The 25430-nt window shown below is 43.4% G+C and overlaps 1 protein-coding gene across 1 annotated transcript in view; it reads right to left on the reverse strand.

Moving 5' to 3' along the window:
• NINJ2 (ninjurin 2) overlaps positions 1-25430 on the reverse strand; it is a 47283-nt gene that overhangs the window by 4380 nt on the left and 17473 nt on the right. The window lies entirely within an intron of this gene.

Genomic DNA, 25430 nt, shown 5'->3' on the forward strand with positions numbered 1-25430 from the left:
GTCAAAAATAGTGTGGCCAGCACAACCAGAAAAGGGATCATCCCCCTGCACTGGGCACTGGTGAGGCCATACCTTGAATGCTGGGTTTGGTTTTGGGCCCCTCACTACAAGAAGGACATTGAGGTGCTGGAGCGAGTACCAAGAAGGGCTGGAGAAGATTCTAGAGAATAAGTCCTGTGAGCAGCTGAGGGAGCTGGGGGGATTTAGCCTGGACAAGAGGAGGCTCAGGGGAGACCTCATCATTCTCTACAACTCCCTGAAAGGAGATTGCAGCCAGGCAAGGGCCAGTCTCTTCTCCCAAGACATGCAATTGTCCTATTGACAAGTGATAGGTCAAGAAGAAATGGCCTCAAGCTACACCAGGAGAGGTTTAGATTGGATATTAGGAAAAGATTTCTTTAACAAAAGGCTTGTCAGGCACTGGTACAGACTGCCCAGAGAAGTGGTTGGGTCACCTTGCCTGGAGGTATTTAAAAGACATGTAGATGTGGCACTTGAGGACATGGTTTAGTGGTGGTCTTGGCAGTATTAGGATAATGGCTGGACTTGATCATCTTAAAGATCATTTCCAACCTAAACAGTTCTGTGATTCTCTGAACATTTTTTGCTGGCTTCTGTCTTAGACAAGGTGCTAGAGCAGATGGGATGATCCACTTTCTTGATTCTGAAACCAAGGACAGTATTTCTTCAAAACATCAGGCACTAAAATGCACTAATAGGAGAAGGGGTGGGACCCATCACACCTGACTTTAACTAATCATTCAGGCCCATTTGTTTGTCAGTGGAAAGAAACAGCTGTTTGTAAGAGCCAAATCACCTGGTTGCCTTTAATCTAATTGCGAGATGTAGGTAATTTGGCTGCTTTTAGCCATCCACCTGTTCTCTGTCTTCCTCTTAGTGAGTTCACCTGTTAGCTGCCTTGACCCAAGTGAAGAAAGAAACCAAAAAGTTAGAAAAGTGGATGATAGTTTTCAATTCACCCGGAGCACCATAAGCTGATAATAAACCATCAGCAAAGGCAACAATTACAAAAGATTTGGATCTATCTGCAGTAAGCTGTGCTCTTCTTAACTTAAAAGGAAAAAAACCCAACAGTTGGACAGACTTTGGTTCTGGGTAATCAGCCACCTGTCAGCTGTAGTCAAGACCAGCAGTCTTGCCCTCAGCACTGTCTGATGGGAACTCTTTAAAACCAGAGATAAGGGCTGAAAGTGGTGAGAGATTTCTTGAGATGCATACTGGAAATGCCTACATCAAATGGTAAGTCCTTTTCTCATCCTTTTGTACCAGATAAAGTAGAAAATGTAGTCTTTCCTCCATGCTCTAGGCAGGACACTAGGGAAAGGTCATGGCTAGTGCTTTATGCTGGGGTCTTGGGTCTCTTTGTGCATCCCTGTGCAAGAGTGGCTTCCTCTGTGCCAGGAGAGTGTGAGCAAAACCAGTGATCCTGGGAGAGCACTGTATGAGATTGTATGTCTGATGCTGAAATTGGAGCTCAGTTTTGAAAGGGGGTTGTGTCCCCGCTCTAGTGGTCACCTTTATGTGAAAAAGTGAGCAAGAAAGACTGTGTCTGTTTTGACCTATTGGTGAACTGTGATACCTAAGAAGTGGCTAGCTAGGGGTAGGAAAGGGCTTTGAGTGATTTTTTTTTTTTTCTTAAATCTGATAGTTTAAAACATGTAATTCTTGCAGTTTCTGACAGTGATATTACTGTGGTTAAGTGGCTCTCTTGCAAAGCTTGTATTTGGTGCTGTGGAAGGTAGAAGTTAAAAGATACTGTAAGGAAGCAAAGAACTCTAAGGCAATGTGTAGGTGTTCAAGACTTAAACATTACAGTGTGGTATCAGGGGCAGCACAGAGGCATCTTGCATCTTGAGGAAAGGTGGCGAGCAAAAAGTCAGATCCTGTGAACACATTTTAAAAATACTTACTGAGGTACTACTCTCTCTCAGTTGGCCTAAAAGCACGTGATCCTGTTGGAACAGAGAGGAACTAATACCAAGTGGTGCAAGGTTTGTGATTTGATCCCTCTCATGTGCTGTTTTCCTCCTGAGGAATCAGCCCTCTTCCTTGCAACATCACAAGGCTGAGCATTGATAATTTATCTCTGTGTAACGATGAGTTAAGGGTGCGAGAACAAGGACCCTGTACAAACAGGACAGAGCTTTTGTTAAATGAGTGACTGGTACAAGGAGGCTGAGACATCTGTTTCGAGTTGCTTATGTAGAGAAAAATAAAGCAAGTCAGGAGCTCTTGCTGAATGAAAACAAATCCTCCTTTTGAGCTGCCCCTGTGCTACTTTACCTGGAGTGTGAAATGGGGCAGAGTTGCAGCGTACTGAGCTCTGTGTCCCAGATGAGCAGGCAATGAAAATAGACAGCTTTCCTGTGGGCTTCTCTTGCATGGAAGAGTGTGATGGCGTGTTCCTCTTTGGGATATGAAAACACAGGCAGGTACTGCTCTCCTGTGTGGAGAAACTGGAACTGGGAAACCTTTGCAATGGAAAAGGTGCGACTCCAGATTCAAAGTTCTCTCAGTCCAGACAGATCCAGAAAGATTGCCAAAAGGATAAATGATGATGAAAGCTGGACACTAACCATGGGTAGTTTAAGATTTGTGATGGGTGGGCCCCCAGCACCCACCTGGTTGCAATCCCCTTTCAGGGAGTTGTAGAGAGTGATGAGGTCTCCCCTGAGCCTCCTCTTCTCCAGGTTAAACAATCCCAGCTCCCTCAGCTGCTACTCATAGGACCTGTGCTCCAGTCCTTTCACCACCTTCATTGCCTTTCTATCGACACGCTCCAGCACATGACGCACTTATGATGCAAGGAAAAGTTAGAGAAATCCAGGTTTTTTATGGATCTGGCCCTTAGAATTCTGTCTAGTCCAGCAGCTACAAATGGAAGTGTGATGTCTCAAATAAGGAGAGGCTTAAACAAACCAGGAGTGTTCAGAGACCTGGCATCTGGATTAATGTAGGGGGATGGATTTGCTTGGGATGCCTGTGCCATAACTGTCACCAGTGAACTACTGTGTCTGTGGGGTGTGAATGTGTGGTTGTGACTCTTTTTTGAGCTGCCAGAATCCTTTCACAGCTTTCTGAAGATCATTTCTGCTTTTGTTTTCTTTAAAAGTTCAGTCCTGTAAACTGCTGCCGCTCAGGAGCTGATTCACAAGCAGCTTGGGTTTCCCTGTAGCAGAATTGGCCAGACAGCTGTGGGAGGTTGTGTGGGATCACTGAGGAGATTATGATTCCCTTTTGGCAAACAGAGCCCTAAGTCAAGTCACAGGACATACCTGAAGGCTCATCAAAGTGATTTATGTCATCAGGCTAGAGCTGGTGTCTTTCTAGTCGCTTTGAAAGTGTTCCCCTTAGGAAAGTGGAGATCACTGCCTTTTCTCTATAATGTGTCAAAGAAAGGAAGCCTGGATCTGGCAGTCAGACACCAAGTTCATCTTGAAAGCGTTGTTGCAGAGCCAGCACGTCTGCTGGAAAACAGCACCTACCAGTATGCAGCACTTTCCCAAGATGGGGATCTGTCACTATTGCCCACGTTTTAAAAGTAGGGAAATTGGGACTTGAAAAATTCCATCCTGGTCATGCAACAGTGCTGGATGAACTGGTGCTGGAGCTGGTCTCCTGTGCCCTGTTTTTGATGTTTTGGCTTTCCATATGAGACAGCCTCTTTCCCTGCAAAGACTCTGCTGGCTTCAGTCTGACCTCAGGCAAATCCCCTTTCCATTTGCTTTTCTGTAAATGTGGCACAGCAATACAGATCCCTAAAGAGACTGAGGCACCCATCTGTGTTTTATAAGTCAGAGGCTTAATTCTTACTCAAAGCATGCACACACACACAAATATTCCAATTTTACTTCTATTGTTATTTTTGATTTTTTGGAGGAATTCTTAGAGAAAGCAGGATGAATATCACCACAAGTGTGGGATTTTTTTAATTCCATTTTAGACTTGATCTCTGGTTTTGCTGTAGGGAGCTGGCAGGTTTCAGGGCCTGTGAAACCTGGTTCTGGCACCAGAGGGCATGCTGAGCTCCACAGCTCACTGAAACTACCTGAAAAATTTCCACTAAAATTAGTTTTCAGGAGAAATTCCTTGGTTTTTATTATGCATTTATTTTTACAAGAAAAATACTTTCTTCTGTAAACTTTTGGAGGAGTTTCATCTAAATATTTCTTTCAAAGCTGGCAGATTTTGGGCCGAGGGGAGCACAGAGCTTTCCTAAACTTTCTTGGACAATTTCTACAAAACCTGCAGTTTTCCTTGTCGTGTTTTTCAGGGCTGACAAAAAAAAAACCAAAAATTAGAGGGCAGATCTAATTGCCAATCTGTGTGTACTTTGTGGGGTTTGTGACCCTATCCCCAGGGAAGAACAGCCTAAAAGAGACAGTGGGACAGCACGGGGCTCACAAGTATGAGCATGATAATCCTCTTGGTAGGAGCGATCTGTCAGAGGGGGATGTCTGAGTAGAAGCTGTATTATTGGGCATTTTTTCCAAGGGGAATGCTGGAGAATGCCAAAGAAAACAGAGACAGGGATGTAGGCTGAGCACTCGGAGGGGTGAGTGTGGAGAATCCCGCCACTGGCATCCCGGCTGATAAACAGCCAACCCCACACAGGGAGCACACCCAGCACCAGGGAAAACCCGGCGTGTGTTTCCACAGTATTGGGCACTCATCAGCTGTAGAAATACTTTGCAAACATTGTTTAATGAAGGTTAAAGCACACTGAGAGTCATCATCACCTTGCAAGGTAGGAGAGGAGCAGAGTCACCTGTCTGTGGGCAGCAAGCAGAGAGATTAAACGCTCGGCTCTCCATCAGTGTATCTGCTTTTAAGGACACAGTTATTAGTTACTCTTCTTTACCAGGGAAGCTGACTCCCTGCAGCTCCTGACCACTTCAGTTGGGATGAAAGGAGCGAATTTAAGTGTTTTTGGCCTACGTGCCTGGGCCCAGGGAGCGGCAGCACCAGGGAAGAGCGGCAATGGCCAGACACCTGCTCACCCACAGGGCTGGAATCCCCTCACAGAGCTGTATGTGCCAGCCTGCGGGCAAGCAAGCAGGTCCATGCACAGCCACACGTGTGCAAGAGAAGGGATACACTGGGAGCATTTTGGTCAACACCAGCTGTATTGTAAACTTGGTGAGGCAAAGGCTGCTTTTCTCCAGATTGGCACAACAGCAAGTATCTTGGCTGCGTTCCACGAACAGAAGTAATAGTAAACCTCGTCATGGATACTGCAGGCAAAAGGAAAACTGAGTGTTCAGGGCCAGGCCCCCTCTTCAGCCTCTGTGGAGGCTGTCGACTAGTCCAGTTGTGCTTAGGGTTTTTTCCTTTTAATATAGCCATCTGTTCTGCTCACTAGGGGTCCTGTTCGGAGCCAAGTGGTTGTGTTGCCTTCAATTCATATTGCATAAATCCCAGAAAATAAAATCATGGGTGCTTTTCTGGTATGTCTTTCCATGTACCAGAGTGGTCCTGATGGAGATCTGTCTCTGAGGTGTTCCCATACTTCTATGGCAGGTCACTGCTGAGTTTAACGGAGAGCTAATTGACACTAACTCTTTGGATGGAAGTTCTCCAACCAAAATGTGACTTCCAGGAGCTGAGAGGCAGTGCCTCTTCCAAAGTGGGAGCCTAGGCAAATGGCAGGCACAGATCCTGTGTGCTTGACAAGCACTGTTCATGTTCTCTGGTCTACCAAACTCCCTCTCTTCCTTTGCTTTGTCTGCCTCCTGTGTCTCACCTCATAGCTGCAAGCAAACTCGGTGAAGTCCCTCGGGTAGAGATGTCACCGTAGTGCAGCATTTAGGACCCTCGTCCTTGAGCCAAGGGGTGCCACAGTAGGACACTACAGCCACTCAAGGATGAAAGTGCGGTTGGGTGAGGCTGCCAGCAGAGCCTCTCCAATTTATCCAGCTGAAGGGTTGGCATCATATTCTCTCTACAGCTCCTGAAATGAGGCCACGCCAGAGCAGGAGGCTCACAGCAAAACCTAACAGCGTGTGGGGCTGAAGGGCTGGAAGTGGGTAGGGAAGCCAGGCAGTCCCCTGGCTGTGGCTGGCAGAGGGAGTGGGGGTGAGTCACGAGGTAGCAGAGCCCCATGAGAGCCGGGGCGCCTCTCCTTGCCCTTGCCCTCCGGCTGACACGGCAGTCGGCTCTGCTTCCCGGCTGGCTGCGGCACTCGCAGCCTGCAGAGACCTGCTTGTCGCATCGAGTGTGCACGCTCTGCTCTTTATTTCTCCCTTTCCATGCTGCTTCTCATCTCTTATTCATCCCGCAGACTCTCTGACCCCGTCTGCATCTTCTGTTCAGCTTCTCCTTTCTCTTTTCATCTTCATCTACTCTCCCCTTCTCCACTCTTTTCTCGCCCCGTGCCTTTCACCTTGCCTGTCTTTCACGCTTCTTTCTGCTATCGAGCTCTTCTCCTGCTTCATGCACCTCCTTCCTTGGGTTACTGTCTCCTTTTTCTCCCCCATTCTTTTCCCCCCTTTGGCACTCTGCTGTCTGGCGAGTTTCTTGAATCTGTTCACTCTCAGACGCCACTCAAGGCTTCCTATGCTACAGGGCAACATAAATTATGTATCGCTCAAATAACTGTCGTACCAAATCTATATTAAACTCCCTCGTTAAGTGTATTTATGATACTGAATTGAAGGGATCCAGGAATCGACTGGCAGGCTGCAGGGCTGAGCTGGAATAGAAGATGATTTTTCTGTTCCAGGTAGTTGGGATGAGGACAAGGTGGGAAAGGCAGTGACAGTGGTGGAGGAGCCTCCATCCATAGCTCAGAAGCAGTTAGTGGGTTTGGGGCTCAAGAACTGCTTGGCACCAGCAATTACAAGGTGCTGATGCATGATCTCTGATTGTTGAACAGAAGCAACTGGGTGTGTGTGTGTGTGATGGGGGGACAGCTCTTTGAATATATGGAATTGGGAGTGCACTGAAAAGGATTAGTGGGAACAATTATTTCCAAAGTCAGGATATAGAAACTGGAGCCTATTCAAGTCACTAGTATTTAGTGCCCAGAGCAGTTTTATCCCAGTGTTTTGGGGGAGGGAAAAATAAGGGGGGGGGGAGGAAGGAGGAAAGCAGAGGAAGACTAAAAACAGCTTTACAAGAAAAAATTCAAAGTAGGTTAGCAGAGAAAATGAGTTTATAAAAAATGGAAGAGCAGCCGGGAGGCACAACAGTAACTACTGCATTGTGCTTACAAAGCTAAACACGTTAAGATGAATAAATCCCCAAGCTGGATGGCTTATGGCCCAAAATATTAAGAAAAGCTGGGCTTGATCGCAGGCTGCTGCCAGATCCAAAGAGCAAATGTGTTCCTATAAATCATTTTAATACAAAACATTCATAAAGCAAGGTCCTAAAATTGAACTTGTACCAAGTCTAAGGGTGTTTGTATCCTATGCTGAGGGGTCAGGTTGATTTCTAAAGCTGAGGGAACATGGTAACAGCTGTACTGGATCAGACCAAAGGTCCAATTCCCCTCTGACTGTGGTTTGTAGCAGATGTTTGGGGGGAGGAGGGGGGGGGGAAGAGAAAAGTCTTAGAATGGGGCAAGCATATAGCAATGGTCCCTTGTGCCCTGTAAACCAGTGACCTGTAACTCTGTATTCAAAACTGACCCAGCCCTGGCCTGATGTTGCTTTTTGTAGGAGGAAGGCCAAGGTTAATTTGTCATTTGCTGTGTGGCTCAGGGCATCCTACTTGCTCTCCCTGGATTATAATTTTCCTCATCTGTAAATTAATAAGGATGTTCATCCGGGTGATGTGTAGGGAGAGAGAGAGGGCCAAGATCTACTGCAGAAGTGCCATGTGCACCTGTCTTGTGTACAGAATACACATGGACTAAGTTCATCCTGCAGGTAAAGCCACTGGAGCTGATGATATTAGGTAGGGGTTATTTTTTTTTTTTTTTCTTCCTAGGGTGGTTTACATTTTGCAGTATTTCTCAGGTAAACCTCTCTCTAAGACACTGCAGTTCAGGTTCATCTGCAGATTTTGGCATTTATGTGCCCCTGGCCACCCTATGAGTGCTTGGGGTTCTCTACGGAAAAGAAGCTGTGGGAATCCAATGGAAAAAAGGAAGAACATGACCAAGGGTTTCAACAGAGACAGAGCTGATGACATTGCATCCACAAACAGTGGAACTCAGGGATTTTGGTCTCTCCCACACCCAAACACATGCCATGCATATGCACTGGATTAAGTTTCAATCCTCCTTTGAGAGACAAAGCACTGAGCAGTTTGGGCCTGCATTGCTTCAGCATGAAGCAAGACTGAATCAAGAAGATACTTGGACAAAAATTCCCACTAGGGAATGCAGCTGGTTTTCACCTGTATCCCATGGACCATTGGAGATGTCTCCTTAGGCATTCTCCAAAGGTAACTAAGAAGAGTGAGCTTATCTATGCAAGAGAGCTCCTGAATATGTAAGGGATTGGCAGACCCTTTTAGACCTATCTGGTGGGAACCATGTACAAGTTCAGAGCTATAAGGCAATGGAACACACTCAGTGAAATGCCTTAGAGGCTTAGAGGTCCCTTCTGAGCAGCTGAGATTGAGCTTTTGCCCTTCTGAACTCTGTAAGCAGGTAAAGTGTTGAGCACAATGGCTCTTTGCTCCTCTCGTCTTTAAGGAAAAGTTGCCACTGTAGTTCAAGTCAAGAAGGGGTTACCTCAACTGCTGAGGAGAGGGGTATGTCCCACAAGGAGGGGATGCTTCTATTTTCAGATTCAAGTGGCACCCAGACACCTCATCACATCATGGGTGTCCCGTTATGACAGGCATGAACTTGCTTGGGAGCACACAGGCAGCTGCAACAGAAGTAACCCAGAGTCTGATCTACTTTTCTGACAGATGCAGCATTACCTCCCTTCCTTCCAACTGCAGCTTGCTGAGTCCTTGCTCACTGTTGGAATCAAGTAATTCCAGGCTTTGGCTCTTCCTTTCCCATTTTCCTCTTTCTTTGGCACATCTAGTGTCTTCTGTTTGGGGGGACAGGGACAGTGTTTTGGGGGTGATATTGCCTAGGAAATGTTCAGGCTTCACTGCAGTCTTGCTGCTGTTAGCTAAAGCTTCATGAATCTGAACCAACAGGAAAATCCAGATGGGCTCAGGGTGAGTTTTGTGCCAGAACCTGTTTTTATGGCCATATGTGACAGAACCCGAAGTAGACAAAACCTTGAGATGGAATTGCCTCACATCAAAAGACACACACACAAAAAAGAAAAAAGTCTCTAGTTTGTAAAAGTGGAGATATGAGAACAGTCTGTTAAAAAAAAAAAAAAGTTATTCTTTAAGAAACCAGCCCTGTGCAAGACCCATTTCCCCCCACCCAGGCTCACATACCAGCCCACATGGGAAGTCCCACTGTGAAAGGCAGCAGCACTGGGCACTGTGGGGTATTCCCAGGTCACATGCAATTCACTTGGAGATGGCTGCTTCAGAAGGCTGACCATGACAGTGGGAGAGAGTGAATGAGCTGGGGACAGCAAAAAGATTGCAGGCAGTAATTCTTTGATTGCTTTGTTTTGTTTTGTTTTTCTCCTGGTGCAGATTTTTCCAAACCCACCCTGGCCCAGTGAGATCTCCTTGTCACACAGAGGGTCCAAGGTCTGGAATTAAGCCCCTACAGAGGCTCAGCAGGTCCTGCCATTCCCAAGCAAGGGTTTTGTTTTCACTAGAAAGCACTGGGGCCCAGGGACACAGTTAACTGGGTCACCAAGGGAGCCCTTCTTACGTTCAGAATGAAGGAAGGATCCAACACAACACGCACTCAAAACCCTGGGTACAGGAGGAAAATCTGAAATCAGTGAATCTAGTGTCATGTTGCTTTCTGAGTTTAACAACTGGAGGGATCTGAGTTGGGAAATTTTGACTCTATTGTTTCTATTAATAATTTAATTGAAAGCTGGGCCAAGGCCCTGCCTTAGGATACAGTACAGTAAAGCTCAGGGAGGAGGTTTAAGGTGGTTAGAGAAGAATGGAAGGTTTTCCCCAGTAATTAAAAATATTAAGTTTGGCTTCCCCTTGTCTTCCTGGAGGAATTTCAAGGGTGGGGTCATTCTGTTGTTTGCATTTATAGCTTGCTGTGTTGACAGAAGAATTCATAGAGATGAGATTGTTTTCCTTTTTCTTCCTATCCTTCAGTGCAGCTTGATGGTGCTGTAAGAGCTAGTCAGGCTAAGTTCAGGGCAGTGATATAATGGGTTATAAAAATGGTCATTGGTATATCGGTATGTTCAACATAAATTGAGAATTGCTGTTGGGCAGAGATCAGAAATGAAACAGCTGGTGGACAGTGATATCTCCCACTTCTGAAAAATGATACTGGAACTTCCACTGAGTTCAGTGGAAGTTAAACAATGGAAACACTTATCTTTGGCCATCACCACTTAAGTTCACAATATTAAATTAAATTATACTCTGAAAGTGTGGCCCTTAAAGCATCACTATTAAGATACTTTATAAGATCAAAGTGACAGATTTGAAGAGCTTGGAACAGAATATTTTCATAATGGTAGGTAATTGGCCTGTTCCTGCTGGCAAACTGGATTAAGTAGTTAATGGTAAACTGAAATCATCAGTCACTGGCACAACAGGGGAACTGTGTGAGAAAATCAGCAAGCTGCATTTCAGCTAGGGGATGCTGGTGAGAATAAGGTGAAATCAGATGTCTTTGAATGAGGAGGATGAGGCATAGAAGAATTCAGCAGGAGAGGAAAGGACCTCTGCTGGGTTTGCTTTTTACTTGTGAGATTACTTTGTGTCGGCCTCCGAGATCGAATGGTGAGTGGATGCAGTGGAAGGGCTATTGCCCCCTGCCCCTCTGTGTTAGGGGGCTCCAGACTTTGGTCTCCCTCTGGTGTCTGCTCCAGCTGCTCCACCTTCCTGTCCTGCTGGGTTCAGGAGCTCAGCTCTGGAGTCTCAGGTCCCCTGTTGCAGCACCCAGCTGTAAAGTCCACATCAGGACGTCTTCCTAAAGCCTAGGATCTGCTCTCAGGATTTACTGGGGGAATGGGGACAGGAGAAATGGCCAGATCAGGTGAGATAATCAGAAGCTGGTGCTCAGTAGCAAGACTTTTTGCAATGTAATTGGTTCTCCTGTGCCTCTGCTGATACACTAGCAGTTTTTCTTCCAGTGGATTATGAATTTAGACGTAACTATGACTAAAAGGGGTTATATATATGCTTTGTAGATAGTCCTAGGTTAGGAGGTATTGCAAAAGTGCAGTGAATAATTTGGAAACTTCTCTGACCAGCTGCACAGCAGGGATTGAAGTCTAAGGGCAAAGAGTTCAGAAAGCACAGTGTTCTTTGGTCTTCAAAGATACTGATATAACTCATTCAAGAAGAGTGCTGCAAGAATCCATGCAGTAAAAGAAATATGCAGTAACTGTAGAGCTCTCTCTTCCTCCATTTCCTCCTACTAATCATCTGGTTTGGAGTTAGTTTTATGCTTTTATGTTGTGTTGAAATAACACACACGACCCTGAACTAAGTTGTGACTGGAAGATAACAGCGAGAAATGCTTGCAGCAAAGCTTGGGAGGGAGCCTCTGTAAAAAGGACCACTTCAGAAGTTGGTCATGCATGTAAAACTGGTCCTTATTAAATCTGATATAGTTTGTAATGGTTGTTGTAGCCCTAGATTGTGTTCTTTTGAATAGTGGCTACAAACCACGTGACACACATTCTTCCCATAAAATTTCTCTTCAGTTAAAACTGTCTCTCTGGCTTTAACACTACATGCCCTGAATGTCAATACTAGCCTCCTGAAGTCTTAAATTTCTCTTCCCTGCTCTGCAGGGAAGGCACCACAGTAGAGCTCGGAGAAGCATTATGTTTTAGGCTCAGTTTCACAAACAGCTGTTGCTGTGGCTGTTCAGTTTTATGTAAAAGGAATACTGAAGATCAGATTGGAGAGTGTTTTAGAAATCGAATTGGCCTTAACCTAAATTCTGTGCAACCTCACTGCTACGCTGGTAGCACACAGAACGCAAGCAAGCTTAAACTTGGTTCTCCTGTTTCAGATTTTGAAACAATGATTTAGAGAAATTGTGCTGTGAAAGGAGTCTTCCTGTACAGGCTTGAATGGTGAAGGTCTGCTTGTCTCAGATCTGGTGGGAGAAGGCACGAACACCATCACTTTCTACCCCCAGACATAGACGAACAAGCTTGGGGAACCACATCTCAAAAATAGACTGCTAAGGTGAGTCTGAGACTGGGGCTCGATGCTTCCAGAAGTATTGAGGCCTTTCTAGGTTATTGAGTGAGTTAGTAAGCATTCATGGGCTGCTAAGAAAGCTCATGTGGCTGAAGCTGTGCTTGGGAGAAGGCCCTGCAAACAGCAGATGTGTGGGGAGGAAGAACAGGTGGCTGGTTCCTGATTCCTGCCTAGCTAGTGGAGCCGAGATGTCCTGTTTGGGTTTGTCTCTGTCACAGCAGCGGGACATCAGACCTCGTGGCTGTTACCCACCCAGTTCAACTCCCTGTCTCACTCGTGGAGGCAATAACTGATTTATGAATCCCCCACTTCACAATTAATAGCAGTCTCTCCTAACCATTTAGCTAAATGTTGTTCCTTTTAATGAGCCCAACGGGGCTGGAACTTCTGGTATAACCAGTGGGAAGTTCCCGGCCACAATACTTTGTGTAGGCAGCTGTTCCGGGCCACAGTGCAGGAAAACACTGCCCTGTGAAAATTATACTGTCTGAGGTCTTTCTAGTCACTTGAAAGGAGGTGGGTGGAAATAAACCCCAACCTTCATTATGCTGATATATCTAAAGTGTCACAGGAAGTGTTTTGCATCAGGGGAGCCAAAGCAACATTTAAGCAAATGGCTCTGGAAGGGCCTGTCGCCTGGAACTGGCTTCAGCCAGGGACCTATTTGGTGTGTACCTGACTCGATGGCCAGCTGTGCTCCTCCTGAACGCTGTGGGGAAGAAAAGCTTCCACTGACCCCTAGGGGGAAGCAGGAGCAGGCAGTCAGTGGGCAGCCCCGGGGTGTGGGTGTCTGTCCAGAGGTGCTGATTAATAACTCCTATTGGCTTTGGACTTGGCATGCTTTCAGCATTTGTGTGGATTTGAGGCAATCTTCTCTAGTATAATTACTTAATTAAGAAAGATGCATTTAATAAGGCTGCAAAAATAAATTAAGAGAATTGGAGCCCAGTTCAGCTGAAGCTGTGCTTGCTCTGACAACTGAAACAATGCCTTTGAATCAGTTTCTTGTGAATTAATCTCAGTCAAGGAGTTTCCCTGTTCAGTATCCTCCAGAATTGTCTTCTGGAGGGAAAGTGTTAAATCAGTACATTATAGGGGGGAAAAAAATCCCCCCAAACCCTTCTGAGGTTAGACAACTCTGGAACTATAAATTGGTCACTGGACGCACTTGGTAGTTGTGAGAAGGTTAGTTAGTGATGTCTAGGACTACAGCAGCAGTTGTGGACATTCAAACTGAATGAAATTACCACTGACAAGCTGAGAGAGCTCAGATGGACGTTCAGGTCTGGTACAGAGGTCATATCACTCAGATGTGTCATATCTTAGTGTGGAAAGTGAGATGAAACATTTAAACCATGGCCAGGAAGGAATTCAGGAATGGTCATTGTCTCTGGCTGTGCTGTCAGCTCCACTCCAGCTGCTGATAGGGCACCTGCACTTCTGAATTTGTATTCTCTTATCACTGACGCACTGGAGGGTTTGGCAGGTGATTCATGTGCACTGATTCACAATTCATCCTGGGTGAAGTTTGCAGCTAAAGCAATTATCTTTGGTGTCGTACACATGTGGGGAAAAAAACCCACCACAACCCATGATCAGATTCTTTCTTAGCACTAAATTTTCTTTGCTGTGACCTGCAGACTTCTGCCTGTGAAGCTGCAATTGAGATTTTGTTCTGTCAGTTTATGCATCATCATATCACTTATCTCTGGGTGGTTTGTTCAGGTTATGGATTAACTGAGCAATCATTTGGCAACACCCTGCTCTCTTCTGCTCCCAGTCCAACGTGATACAACTGCATGATGCTGTGTGGGGCTGCACAGACTTAATGACTTGCTAAATTAGGGATTTCCACAGCCTGCTCTCTGCTGTACTGCTTATCTTTCTTTCCTCTATGCATTTGGTGCTCATGCTCATACCTTGCAACAGCAAGTCGTCAGTTATGACAGGTACACTCAGTTTATGATCTCTTTAGGTATCAGCAAACAGATTTTTCTTTTAAACTTTTTTTTTTCTTTTTTGGGGCCGGGGAGAGCTTATCTGGGGCAGAAAATCCCAGCAGCTTCTCTCTTTTCAGTTACTTTTGAGGGAAGAGCTGTGGATTGACTCCTCAGGAGAAGGAAATGACCTGCAGTAAAATTCCCAGAATGCCAGCACAGTTGGTGGCTTTGAAATGCCAGTGAGAGCTGTGCTGGGGCATCCTCTGTACTTTCTTACAGACACCAGAATAAGAGCCACAGACCTCTCTGAAGGGATAGGAAGGCCCCTGTGTCAAAAGCTCTATTTCTGGAGCTTACATCCTTCAAGCAAGGAGATTGTTGCACAAGTGGCATCACTTTCCTGTTCCTTGAGCTGCTGTGGGACTTATGAAGGCTTGGGGCCCAGCCAGACTCCACTGGTATTAATGCAACATGTAATTGATTTTTGTGGTGAAACAAAAAGATGCATCCTACAACCTTGTGAGTACAGAAAGGTCTATTCACTTAACAAGGAAGGAATCTGATGCACACAGACCTAGAGCACCCCGGAACGATCAGCCACTTTCCCAAAGCCAGCTTACACTATCATTCTGCGTGTTTACCTTCACAGTACAAACAAAACAGAGGTGTATTTATTGACGGGATAAACAGGTACACTTCCCTCCCAAGAAACCAGTTTGGTTAGTCAGCCTGGGTGTTGACAGGAGATGGAAGGAAATCATTACTGAGAGACTGCGTCGTAGGCATGATAATTAGCCATGTGGTTGGTACCAAACAATAGAGGCTTGTGCGGAGCCCAGGGAATGTAGAGATAATTTTACCTCTCCAAACAGGAGGGTATCAAGCTGTGCTTCCCTGCCTGGGAAGTAGGTCAGGAGGAAGTGCACTTTCAATTCATATTCATCTCATAATTATTTCACGTAGCCAAGAACAGTATTTCTGTCAGGGGGAAGATGCCTCTGTGGCCAGTCTCATGGAAGAGCAATCCTCCACTCAAAGCAGCAGCATGCATATTTGAGGCTTTCAGCACAGGGGTCCATCAGCACTGCCTTCCACGTGAGCTCTCACTGCACGTCTGCTCTTAGTCCTGACCTTGCCAAGCTCCGCAGTCACCCCCAGACATCAGCAGCGGTCGATCCAGAGTGCGTGACCCCAGCACGGGAGTGCTCCGCTTTGCATTTCCCCGTGGAACTCAAACCCAGGTGGGATATGTGGTTGCTCCTGGTACTAAAGCAAATAGTCACCTTTCCCTGGCACAGCTGGAGAAGCAAGGGCTCCTGGCAGAAACATCATGTCAGGATGTGTACATTGAACAGCAGAGCATTAAAAATGTCTCTCTTGATCCTTAAGAGTGGAAAAGAGAACATTTTGACACGTTTTGCTTATTTTCATATATAAGAGAGAATGAAGTTGTAAACTCCTCTGCTCAAAACTAGGCCAGGTGTGGAGATGTCTGATGTGTTCCTTGGGATCACATCAGTGGATGGAGTCTCCAAGACCCCTCTGAGCAACCTACTGCAATGTTTGACCACCATCAGAGATTTATTCTTATCTGAGAGATCTCAAAGGTGTGTTTTAAGGATGGATGTGAAAGGTTAGGTAAGGATGAATCACTGTTAGTCAGAATAGAGAACAAGTGTTGTATAGTCACCCACAGTACCTGTTCTTGGGTTTTTGGTATAAAATAACCAATATATAGACCTTCTGGAGATATATATAGAGATAGAAATATAAAGATAAAAGATTTCTGAAGTAGAAGAGAGTCTTTCCCAGAAAAAAAAAGTCAATTACTTATGTTTAGTTACATTTTCCCATGATTTGAAGGAATGGTTAAAGGAACAGCAAGTGGGGGGAAAAAAAAAAAGCCAAACAACAGTGTCTTCGAGAATTATGACAATGTGATGGCTCTAATTTAACATTCAGATATGGAGAACTGTAAACATGAGACTAAATGGGGCCACTCCAATTTGACAAACCTGTTGTATGTTGAAAAACAATATATGTAGGATGTGAAATACACACTGCAGCTTGAAAGCAATGTGATTTTTAACAGTACTATAATCTCAACAAATGCTACTTAGTAGTGTTTCTTAAAAAAAAAAAAAAAAAGAAATGACCTAATTTTTGAAAAAGAATTGCCAATAGCACAGAAAACCAAATCTGCTGCACCAAATTGTATATGTTCCAGATCTTTTTCTGTTGTAAAGTATTTAGTAGCTAGTTCTATTCTCTGCCCCAGTTAAACAATTTTTTTTTTTCCCAAAAACTTTCTTGGTTTCGCTATAACTGAGAAGTAGTTGCAGTATCATTTCATCATCGTGTTTCCAGGATAACTACATTGAACTCCAGTGGAGATAGAGCTGTATGGGTTTTATTTTAGTTTGGAAAGAGATTTAAAACTTTAAAATGAGCTAATAGAGGAGGCTGGTTTGATGGGAAAAAATTGACTTTTTTTATTCCTGCACCGGAATTACTTCTCTTGTAATATTATATGTGAAACACAAATCTCAGTTATATGGCCTGAAGTAACAGTAACATGCCTGGGATGAAGAAGTCTTTTCCTAAGGTTGACAGTTGTAATTTTCCTCCCAACAGATCCCTGTTTGCTGCATACCCCGAAGCCCTGATTCCCTCTGATTTAATTTTCCCCAGCTACTAGACATTTTTACCTGTTTTCTGCTCTAACTATTTGATTTCCTCACAAATATAAGTACTAAAATCAAGGAAGTAGCTATAATGTTGGAGCAAAGTTTGTATAATATTTATTAGGAAGACTTTATTTCCCAAAGCTTTTTCTACTTTTTCCCTCTTCCCTCATGCTATTGCAGTAGATTTGATTTAAGGAGGGGAAAAAAAGGAAACGAAAACAATAAAAAACAAAACAAACAAAAACAAAACCCCAAAAGAAACAAAACCAGAAAAGCTGTTTATAAGTTATGCTTAAACACAGATGCCCCTTTTGTTGTGTGTTATCATGCCTTCCCTCAAATGAAAAAAAAAGTCTGCCAAGAATTAGCTTTATATTCCTACCACATTTTTGGCAAATTGATGCTCAATTGTAATCAAGACTCTAATCTTATAATCATTAGCCCTTTCAGTTCTAATAAACTTCTGCATCATCAGGAACACTTGCTCTTTGTTTCCTTATAATTCCCGAAGGAGGAGCATCAACCAGTCAACTTCATTCATCTGTTGTTAGTATTTTCAGGGACACTACACATTTTTTGTCTTTCACCAAGGTATTCCTAAGTATCTGGCAAGCTAATGCCATGCTTTGGTGTTTCCCCTCAGGACTCCCCAGTCCAACACAGCTCACTGACAGCACATTTGATCTTCACTGCTGTTAATAAAGCAAAAGCTTCTGAGAGGTTTAATAGGAATGAGTAAGTATTCAGTATTTTTGAGGTTCTTTGAATTTCTAGTCTTTTTAACCTGATTTTCCCAGTAGCCTCTCATTTCTTTGGTAATAATGTCTAAAACAAATTTTCCAATAATTTTTTAACTTAGTAGAGCTGGTTAATTCCTAGAAAAGAGACTGCCAGTGCAAGCATAGTAATTCCTGGTAATGACCGAGTAATTAGACTTAATGAGAACAGGAACTGAACCCTAGTCCAGCATATTCTGAAGAGACATTGAAAAGAATCTCCTTTTTTCTTGTTAGGATGTTAAACCAAGGGCTTTCCACCTTGCTTCTAACTTGCCCAAGGAAAGACACAAGATTTTCTTTCTAGTCTGTTTTCTACATCTCAGTCTAGCCTCGTGCTTGATGCTCCCAGTGGCTTATTTCGCAGAGGAACCAGAAAAACAGTGAATGGAAGTGGTTGGGAAGAGAAACTCGGACAGAAGTTGTGAGACTTAGACAGGAAAATGTGAATGAAAACTGGAAATTGTTCTAGGAAACTTTACTAGATGACTAAAACCCACAATTTCATAATCATGAATAAGGACATCTTTGGTTAGCGGCACCTCCTTAATAAGTGAGGAAGTAAAGGCAGCTATTAAAAATATATCAGATAAATGGGGAAGAGGAGAAGAAAGAGGAAGGAGGCAGCAATTATGTAAATTAGAGCCTTTGGAAATATAAAGAGGGGAAAGACTTGAAAGGGAGCAAAAGAAACCTCTACCTTGCAGCCTAAGGACAGTAAGGCATTTTAAAGGATGACAGCAATAAAATAATTTCTAACAATAGTACATCTCACTTGCTTAGCAGAAGATGGTGAAAGTCTTAGTGATTCAGAAACAGCAGAAATACTCAATAGTTCTTTTTTGTGTTTAGAAAGAATCAGGATGATGTAATCAGGCATCATGGGAATGCAGAAGCACCTTCCAACTCTCCCAAGCAGCTGTGAAAGATGAAAAACAACAACCGAAAAGGCTTAAAAAAACTAAACCCCAGCATGCCTAAACAGCACCAGGTAAGCAAAAGAGCTGCATGAGGTGCATAGTTTTCCCTTTCTGACGTGTAATAAGTTTCTGAGAAATAAGGAAACTTTTGAGTCTAGGGGAGAGTTAACTCAGAGAGAGACAAAGCAAGATGACCTGGATAATCCTGGCCCAGCTTCTGTGATAGCAGAGAGTGAATATTGAGAAACCTCGACATGGATTCAACTAGTAGAGCAGTAAAGGGACTAGATCATATCATCCCCAAAGTGTAAAGTGAGTCTTGGATTCTTTGGCATTATTTTTTTTTGTTTCCGAAAATATTATTTGAAAATATTCATCGTGATATGTGATACCCTGCCAGATTTATTGCCCTTTGCAGCTCTTTATCAGCCCCTGTGATGTGCTCTGGTGGCCAGAATTAGTTGGTGCTGTAGCTGGATTTGGCACAGATGTTGAGTGCCAGAGCTGGAACCATCCAAACTAGGATTGACGTGTTGACTGCTGCTGAGGCAGTTCAGTATTTTTATCTGTGCCTTTTCTTGAGCCCAAAGCAGGCTTAAAATAAGTGTTACAGAAGACCCTTGTAGGCCTGGAGAATAGAACATATGAGAGAGAGCCTGTGATGGAGAGCATGTGGGCCATGAGGCTACAAATATGGCTAAGGCAGCAACTAAGGCTAATACCTTTTAACAAAAATCCATTCATATTTATTTGTGGAGACAGGGAAGGCAAGAGGAGTTCATTTAACTTTATGTGTCACAAAGTGAAACCAGCCTCAGTTTAAACAGTATGAGTAATTGAATTCTAATCAACGTGGCCATATGCCAGGTAACTTTGCCAGGCCCGTTTGCATTGATATGGCATGAAATAATAGATAAAGGTTACTGTAACCATTTCCATAGCTAGTCCTTTTATTAATTGCTAGGTACAATACAATTCTGAGCAAATACAGCTTATGAGCACTAAGAATGATACAATTGGAAGGCAGCGTTTCAGAAATGGATTTAAGCATCCTAATGGAAATGGAGCTTGCTGAGGGACATGGCAGTTCTACAGTGATGACAGGCTGTGTTCATAAAATTATTTTGTTTAATATCACATTAAGATGAGAAACTTGCTCACAGCTGAGAAACTCATAAAATCTGGAGAGTACACAGGAAAAAAACCATACAAATTATGAACATACAAAAAAATGCCTTCTGATGTGAATGAAAGAAATGCAGCTATCCTGTTTAAAAGAGAACTTAATTCAGATTTAATAAGTAGCATGGAGTCTGTCTGGTACTAAACCAACTTTGTATTATTGCTGGAGAAAGTATATAAACCCCCCCTAACAGGAAGCTGAATTGAGGTAAGTTTATATTGAAAATGAAGACAGCGAGATAACTTGCCAAGAGAGGGGGTAAATTCTCAATCTCTTGAAATCTTTAAATCAAGATGTGACATCTTTATATACTCTAGTCAAATACCAGTTACTGGATTCAGTGCAGAAGCAGCAAAGTGATACAGCATCAGCCTTGCACAGAAGGTGACACTGAATAATTCAGTGATCCCCAAGGACTCATGAGTATCTGTTTCTCTTCCTAAACTTTTCAAATGTATTGCTGTACACTGGTAAACTTGAGTCAGCTTTGGTGCTGATATAGCAGTTATTCTATCAACCCATGACACTGTGGGTATAGTTAGACTTAGTCAGTTCTTGAATTTAATCAAGTGACCTGCGTAACATCTTTTGTTCAAACAGCTCTGTGGGATCAGGACATTGGTGCCAAAAAGTGTAAATTTAAGAGATTCCAAAACCAAGGGTGCTTATAAGGACCTTGCCACGTGATGATGACAAAGTACATTTCTCTTAGTACTGGATTTCTTTTTTTTTAAGGAAGCTGTATTTACCCTGAAGCGACTTCTCTGGTTTTGCTTAGCTTCCTGCCAGAGAACAGCACGCATTCTAAAATCTCTCCCACATAGCTGTATCTTTTATTGGTCTCCTCTCTATAAATAGTCTAGCATGGCTTTAAAAGACAATGAATTGCAGAGTTAAATAAGGGCAGTGCATCATTCAGATCTGGTTATCTCCTGACACCACAAGTTTCTTTTGTTGAGTTGATTCACCTAGCTACGACGAAAGCCCAAAGATGTAAATGGTTGGACAGCAGGATTATGCAAAGCCTAAATAGCTTTATGTCCCTTGAAAAGGTTGTGGAACTATACTAATGCTACTGCATGACAGGCTGGATGGGTATTGAACCACCTGAAGGTGGTTGATTTGTGTTTCCCTGTCATGGTTACTACAAGGGAACACAACTGTGTAACAGCACCTGAAGGTGTTATGTCCAGCTCTTGGCCGTGGCGTTGCATGACCTTCTGTAGGATCTTTCAAGTGAATAACCAAGAGCACCAGAGGGATGTCCATGAAAATAATATGTTCTTCATAAATTGAAAATAGTGATGAATTACCAAGATTTAAATAACTACTAAAGAGCCCACTGAATACCAGTACATGTGACATCTTTTGGAGGTCAGACCTTAGCATGCAAAAATCCATGTGGCTGCTGTGCTGCAGCTAAGCCTGCCCTGCCAAACAGTAGACTGCAAACATCTACAGAGATATCAGAATAGCTGGGAATAACAGAAAAACAGCAGCAGAGATATGGTCGCTATCGGTCAAATCCTGACCCTAAACAACCTAAACCCTAAACAACCCTCTCCTTCACTCTTGTACACTGAAGCCACCTGAAGCAATGCATCAATGCTCTTGTGAGACTCCACCTGGACTTCTGGAGTCCCCAACACAAGAAAGGTGTTGACCTGTTGGGATGAGTCCAGAGGAGGCAACTGAGTTAATCACAGGGCTGGAGCTCCTCTCCTATGGGGACAGGCTGAGAGAGTTGGGGTGGTTCAGCCTGGAGAAGAGCAGGCTTGGGGGGCTACAAAACAGCTGAACATGGACATTTCACAAGGGTCATGCAGTGATAGGGCAAGGGGGAATGGCCTTATGGTGAAGGAGAGTAGGGTTAGATGAGTAAAGTGGAAGAAATTCTTTACTATAAGGGCAGTGAGGCATTGGAAAGGTTGCCCAGAGGAGCTGTGGACTCCCTGTCCCTGGAAGTGTTCAAGGCCAGGCTGGATGTAACCTGGTCTCCTGGAAGGTTTCCCTGCCCATGGCAGTAAGAGTTCCAACCCTAACTAACCATTTTATGATTTATGAAGAAATAAACCTTTTGAGAACAGATTAGAAGGGGGTTGATTCTTAGTATATGTTGGAACAGTGTGAGCAGTAGCTGGTTTTGGCTGGTAAATACCCGACTCTTGCCAGCGTTTACCTGTAACAACCTCAGTTACATGCTCCAGCAACCATTACTGAATTTCTTGTAGTGCAGTTAAAACTGTACTGTTCAGCTGGAAAAACACTTGCATCTCAACCAATAGTTACATAGAATTAATAATTACATGGTAGATAACTGACTGCTTTTGGATCTTCCCCTGTTTTTCAAGATCAAGAAAGGGAAACCCTTTATGCAGAAAATCTCGGTCCCCCACACAACAGCCTCATAAAATCTGAACTCTTCTATTTTATTAATCAGTGTATTACAGGTGCCAAGTGTTTGTTCAAGATATCTTGCCACAGAGTTTGGAATTTTCTCTGTGTTTACTAAGACCACCCACTCAGTGGGTTTTACAGTGCTAGAGTTACAGAATCCAGTGAGTACAGATAGCGTTGTGACAGCCAGTGCTTTTACACTGAAATCTTAACTACAGAATGTCCAAAGCTGAGCATTTGAGTCCCTGCAGCCTGAGGTGAAGAGCCAAGCTTTTCAGCAGAAAGCTGTGACTGATCCAGACCTTGCGTGGCTCTGATCCAGAGGAGAGTGCGCAATATGCACTCATTATTTGGTTACATTCTCTTTATTTTGTTCTGATCTGGAAGGATGGTGCTAAGTGCTTTGAAATTGTCTGGCAAAGAAAAGTTAAAGTGGAAAAATATCCATATTATATGGAGAGAAAATGTTTCAACTGCTCCAACAATATTTTAAATGTTTTGTAACAGAAAATACCAGGACAAGCAAATGCAAAGTAAAGAGCTATTTCAAAGTGAAAATATTAAATGTTTCATTCTGAAACATTTAGGTGGAAAACTTTCACAAATTTTGGTGTTCTCAACACAGTTTCAAAACGATTTATTATAAGAACCGTCCTTTTCCAGTGGAAAATGGTTCCATATCAAGATTTTATTCTGACTAAAAATTATAGCTGAGCTGTTATATTGCTGCAAGTAAATGTTAACAATGCTTGTTCAATATTTCATCAGCAGCTCTTTCAGAACAGTGAGCTGCCCAAGGGGAAAAAAAAAAATACAAAATCAAAAAAACCCCCAAATTTCCTGTGAAATATGCATATGTCACAGTTGTCAAATTGGCTGTAGCAACACCAGCATATATTTGAAAAGTTGGACTTTTTTGTTCCAAGAGTACTCTTCACTCCAAAAAACACTACAAAATCATTCTAAAAAGGAAGAAATAACTGCCCATTTGACTTGCCTTGTAATAAACCCAGACTGCCCATATGTGCAGTCCCACTTGATAATGCTCATGTTCAATGGTTTACAGATCATAGTCAAAAAAGAAAATGGAGAATAATTGTTTGAATAGCAGCTGCTCAGGAGAATATTCATTAATTTACATCACAACTCAACAATGTGGTTCAGAAAACCTAGTCCAGGAGTTGGAAACACATTGGAAATGGTTTAAATTTTTTCTGGGTTTTCATCTTGGCAAAGATATCCATAGAAAAAATCCCTGCTGGCTGATTGTGTAGAGACATTGAATGCATGCCACTGATGAATAATAGCATATATAGTGGACTCTGATTCCAAAAGAAATTTTAATGTGTTCAGATATGAAATTATGCTCTGGCAAAAATTTGGTGGTTAACATCTTATATTCTGTGGTCAAATGATGTCAGCCTCTGTGGACCAGCTGGATTTATAGAAAGACGAATTAAGAGCTTGCTATCAAAAATACCCCGTCCCTGTGGATAGTCAGGTCACTGGAATGTTAGCAAAATCACTTCAGTGAATCTCAGCTTTTCCAGCTCCAGCTAGGGTAAGAGGTGGCTACTGCTGCAAACAGAGCAGTGCTTTTAAAACTGCATTGAATCCCTTGGGGTACACCTAGAAATGGAGAGGAAAATGGAGAAGGCAATTCCTACATCAGCGATATATTTGACAGTTAAATGAACAAGCAGCCCCATTTGGACTTCCTAGTGTTTCTGGAGAGCTTGCAGGTCTGTACTCTCCGGGATATTATCCTTGAACTGACTGAGAAATCACTGCCTTGTGGAAATGACATCTCCATATGAAAGAAGTTATCGCAGCTACCTGGAGAAACGCACACAAAGGACCTTCCTGGCAATTCTTTTCCTTTGGGAATTCAGGATCCCAGAGAAAGACAGACCATAATGAAATCTAATAGTGGTGTCCAGTACAAATGGTTTTCATTCTATTCACTTCTTTCCGTTCCAAAGGACCCCCCAAACCATTTCTGCTACCGTGGCAGGACGTTATGCAATGTGCAGGTCTTACAGATGCGTTTGAAAGTTCCTGAGTAGTGAAGCTGCTGCTACCCCACCACCATTTCCCCCCCAGTCGCCCCTACATACCACAATCATCTTTAGACCGAGTTTGCAGCCAGCGAGTTATCGCGTCTCGACACTGAGGACACAGGAGGAGCCGACCGTTCCTCTGCGAGTGTTTGCTGTGTCTCAAGGATGTCCCAGCTGAAATGATGTAACTATCTACTTCCAGCATCCCTTCATCAAAGTCAATCAGAAGAGCGTCACGTGGCTCCCTGTGGAACCCCTCATGATGGGGACATGGCTGCGTGTGCCTTATTTGCCTAATGGCTGCCTCCAGGCCTGCCCCTGCTCGTGCTGTGCTCCCGTGCCCATGCTCCCACTGCCTCCAGGCTGATCATCCATCTCCTCTTACTCAACATCTCTGTATGTTTTCCATGCTGCCAAGTGTTCTTGGAAGCTTTGGGTTGGTACAGCCAGTGATCGTGTGTGCTTTTAATTTTTTTTTTTTGTTTTAAAAACGAAGAAATTCTGCAGGTACAAAGGGATTAGCAAGCCTTGGTGGCATAAAGGATTGAACAAAGCTTTGGGGGAAGCAAAAGGCTTTTGGTGCACCTGAGTCAAAGTTGGCATCAAATTTCGTAATTCAGAACTGCTGTCAAATCCAGCTCAGGCTGAAGGGAATCAGGAAAATAACAAATTTCTACAGAGTACTAAAGTCAAAGTTAATGACATATTTCTTAATAACAAGTTATTAGAAGAAATGTTGTCTTAATCAAGCTAAGATGAGCTATCACCCCAGCCATGCAATATTCAGGGACTAGACTAGTATCCAGGAGATGTGGTAGACCAACCTTTGTAAATTATCTTCTTTCTACCGTAAGAGTAGCCTTATTAGGACTGATAAATAAGTAGGACTCACTGAAGTCTATTTTGGAGTTAGAAAGTGAAGTACTTCTTTTGCCTGTCTTAAGACATGAAAATGGAGAAACCATTTTCACCTCAGTTCACAATAAGTGGAGTGTGTCTCGATATTCGCAGAAAACCCGTGTGAACTGAAAAGCAGGGTACCTGTTAGGAACTCAGGTGAAAGTCCAAGACAAAATTTTGAAAGAGTTCAGAAAGGCCTTGTAAGTGCCAGCTTCATGTGTCTCTGGAATACTTCTTGCTTTGTCTCATATACAAGTCAGAGAAGGGAATTTATAATTACAAGCTAAAGCCCCCTCAGTGACAACAAATAGA

Source organism: Myiozetetes cayanensis, unplaced genomic scaffold, assembly GCF_022539395.1.
Source record: "Myiozetetes cayanensis isolate MyiCay16 unplaced genomic scaffold, myiCay2020 scf3, whole genome shotgun sequence".
NCBI classification, from domain to species: Eukaryota; Metazoa; Chordata; class Aves; order Passeriformes; family Tyrannidae; genus Myiozetetes; species Myiozetetes cayanensis.